General features: G+C 38.6%; 1 non-coding gene across 1 annotated transcript; it reads left to right on the forward strand.

The window, feature by feature from the left end:
* Positions 1-3,913: 3,913 nt before the first annotated feature.
* Positions 3,914-3,986, forward strand: Trnad-guc (transfer RNA aspartic acid (anticodon GUC)). Its single transcript has one exon. It is a non-coding gene; the product is annotated as a tRNA-Asp (tRNA).
* Positions 3,987-4,218: the final 232 nt, after the last annotated feature.

A 4,218-nucleotide genomic window follows, 5' to 3' on the forward strand; every position in this document is an offset into this window, starting at 1 on the left:
CGTGGAAACTGCGAACGCCTTCAGAATGACACAAACGCCATTTTATTATTCAAAGGAACATGTCGGTACCAACTAGAGATACTTCAGAATTAACACAAGCGGCGCTTCCAATGCGATCTCGAATTCACTTTTCTCAAAGACAATAGAAACAGTGCATTTAGATTTCTCGTCAATTAACCTATCATGTGACATAAAAAGTAACCTAAAATTAAAAGTAGGTACCTACAAAACTAAAACTAATATCTAAAAAATAATGTGGGTGACCTAGCCCAATATGTATATATTAGGCTAGATCACCCAGGTCCGATCCCTGAGGAAGGGTTCACATAAGGCTGGCTGCGTTCCCCCTTTGGATGGCTATGCCAATCCGTTGGGCGAGGAACGAGCCAGCCCTACGGTCTCCGGTGACCTTGAAGATTTTTTTTAAAGCTTTTCTCATGTCTTTAATTTTGAATACAGTTTTAAGTATTTTCTGTCGCTTACTTCATTTTCCCCGCTCGTACAGGTGACGATGCTGATTCGCGAGTACAGGAATGTGGACAGGATTTAAATGCTGAAGGTTCTCAGGCCATAAACTACGCCGCCATTAAATAAAAACATGGACACGTTTATTTTTTCATCTCGTATATCCACAGGATAAACCAGATCGATATGTTTAACTGTCTCGAGTTGAATGTGAAGGAGGTTTATAGTTTTTAGCTTATTGGCTTCTGGTTTTATTTGTTAATACATTGAATAAATTAGGTAGGCTTATATTTTACATCCATCCGTAAATTGTTGAGTATTGTAACTTGGTTAAGCGAGAGGTGCCATGTTCAAAATGAGCTGAACTCAACTCAATGTCAAGAGAAGACGAGCGTGTTTAGATCATTTTGAACACCGTTCTTACTATTTTTGCTATGCTCATAGTCTTGTAGTCTTCCAGGTACAATCAGCAATGCTGACTCAGCATCAAATAGGTGGTGACGGCCAAAGTGGTAAATTTACTTTGTTATTTCTGTGATAACAAAGGTGTGTTACAATATATTTTGCGACTTTGGTCGTCACATTTGATGCTAACTGGACCTTGTCATCGCCATTATTTTGTCTTTTAATGGATGTCAGACAGATAATTAAAAATTTCCAAAGAGTATTTCAAGACCCTCATATTAAGTAATTAATTAGGCACCTTCTACCTACGTAAATTCTGGCTGAAATTCTCCGATATCTCAAAATAAAACAATAAAATTTAATAAGTAACAAGTAGTGGCTTATGAATTAATCGGAACAGTAGAACTGTTTATCACTGGTTAAGCTAAAGTTCGCAGATCTATTTACCGGTCGAGACAATTCAATAAGCTAATTCGATACAAGTAGACCACTGCGTAACAATGAGCGATCGCATAAACTGTCTAACGAACCGGTAAAAAATTTATCTATTTATAATATAGTCAAGATTTTTTGTGTTTTTCGCCGTCTGGTCGAATAATGTCATTAGTCATCATCACCATCCATCGCTTCAGACTCGCATTATTCCCTTGTAAGTTGATCTCTAATAGGGGACAGTTGTGGAGGATCTCGGGGTCACTTTTATAATGGTTTTTCGAAGCAATGCACTCAGTAACGGCCATGGTAACAAACATGCGTATGCGACGTTACAGTTCCGAAGCTGAAGAGTTGCTCCCAATCGCTTACAGAGCACGGGCTACATTACACATTTATTCAATGTCTGGCTACCTTAAGTCTGCCAACAACTCTGCGTGAGATGATGATGATTGATCAAAACTGTTCTATGACCATTCCTGCGCCTTAAACTATCTCCACATCATATTTCAAATCTGTTCAGCGGTTTAAGCATGAGCAGGTAACAACAGACAGACAGTTTCGCACTTATGATGTACGGATTTTTTAGCAGTTTAGGTTTTAGTCATCTACTTAAAATGTTTCCTACATCATATTCAGTTTATGTCAGCCAGACGTAAAAAACACTCAATAATTTTCAGACCGAGGTCAAATTACGATGGTTCTGCAGCGCTCTCGCAACCAATCGTAACACCGAACCTGCGCATGATTCACCGGCCAATCTGTCTCCGGGTCATAAACCCAGCGGCGCGTTTGGATGTCTTCAAATTTAAATACCATTGTTGTAAGATACTCAAGTATGGAATGTAAAACGCTTACAGCTTTTACCCTTTTTAGTTTTCGAGGAATCATTCGAGAATGCACATGCCGAGGAGAAATTCTTTAGCGATAGTTTCTTTCATCATCATGAAAAAAAATGCCCAAACGTTACGTATTTCTATTTTAATTTAAATACTTCTTATACCTAATACCGAGGCGACAAGCACAAGCTGTAATTAATATCCCATCAAAAACATTACATGTAAAAAGGTGCAAGTCTCGCAACGCTTTTACTACAAAAAAGTTTTGAGATGTAATGTCAAACCAAGTCGGTTATTTTAATCAGTGCCAGGGGGTGTTAAAACCGTATGAATAAGATATCTTTAATTTGTAATACGTATAATGACTTGGCCATCGCACGGCTGCATAATGACAAAAGGATCATCGTCACCTATTAAAAATAATTCTAATTGAACATAACGCTAGCGCTAATTGCAGTTTGAACATTACACATATTTACGAGTACGGTACGAGTAAAGCATTATGTGCGATTGCCAAGTCATTATATGTATTACAAATTAAAGATATCTTATTGATACGGTTTTAACACCCCCTGGCACTGATTAAAATAACCGACTTGGTTTCACATTACATCTCAAAACTTTTTTGTAGTAAAAGCGTTGCGAGACTTGCACCTTTTTACATGTAATGTTTTTGATGGGATCTCATCTCTTTTTGTAGGCAGTCCTTCTTTTCGGGTACTCATACCCATACTATGTATACACATATCATAACTAAACATATCTTCATTCATACTCACATCGTACATCGTAATGTACCTTTACTTTACCTACTATTTGTAGGAACTGCAACAGTAACTTTGTAATATCATATATTTATATGGGATTACAAACTTACTTATGCAGTTCTTAGATCTTTAAAACGTGACTGATATTACAATATTTTTAGGTTTACCCTTTATGTGGCCATTAACCCTAACTCTGTACCAAATTTCAGCTCTCTGAGTTTATGGGAAGTACTAATTCTATTCTGATGATCATGAGTGAGTGAATGAATGAGTGTCATAAATGCGAAACTTTGCTTTCGCTTAACTTCGGAACTAAATGACCTACAGACTTGAAATTTTGGATTTTAAGTATGTGATTATAGCTTACTGGATGACGAAAATTTCTGCGTTCTGGTCTTATCCAGAGGTTCTCAAATAGGGGCCTGAAAATGCGGCGAAATGGTTCCAGTAAAGGATGGTACGGCAGTGTTTGCTTCGCGCTCGACTTGGCGGGGGCACTGCAGTGCCCCCAGATAAGGGAGCCTATACATTCTACGACACATCTCTTTCCGCACAGACTTTTAACCTACCGCCTGAGATAAGTGGTAGACCTACAAGTCCTTGACCACTTATTGTAAAAGTCGCGGTAATTAACATCTTAAAAAAACATTTCCAAGGTTTGATCAAGCGTATAGGCTGTCCAGTTACTACCCACGCTCGATGAATAAGGCCTATAAGGATCACGCAAAAATAACCCTTCTGTCAAGGCAAGAAAGACTTACACTGTCTTAATTTTTAACAAGCAGAAACGTCTGCGATCGATGCTATTAAGGTTAGAAAAAATTTAATAGTGGAAAAATTACTGTCTTGTGTGAGACTTGAACTCACGGCCTCTGGATCGATACTCCAGCGCTCTGCCATCTGAGCCACCAAGACCTCATCCATAGCCAGCAAACCCATACCCATATGGCCATATGCCCATAGCCTTGACCCATATGGTGGAAAGATTTGCTGGCTATGGATGAGGTCTTGGTGGCTCAGATGGCAGAGCGCTGGAGTGTCGATCCAGAGGCCGTGAGTTCAAGTCTCACCCAAGACAGTAATTTTTTCGCTTTTAAATTTATTCTAAACATACACTGTCGTTAATGTCTTAGTTATTCTTGGACGTTAGCACCTATACGCGCTTACCGAGCAACCTTAAATTAGAAGCACCAAAATTTTAATTTTAGCCCCAAATTTTAGGCAAGATGCCTTTGCCCAGCAGTGGGACTATAACAGGCAAAGAGAACAAAGTTATAAGTTAATATTGCCGGACTATTATATTCCCTTCA

Source organism: Cydia amplana, chromosome 7, assembly GCF_948474715.1.
Source record: "Cydia amplana chromosome 7, ilCydAmpl1.1, whole genome shotgun sequence".
NCBI lineage: Eukaryota > Metazoa > Arthropoda > Insecta > Lepidoptera > Tortricidae > Cydia > Cydia amplana.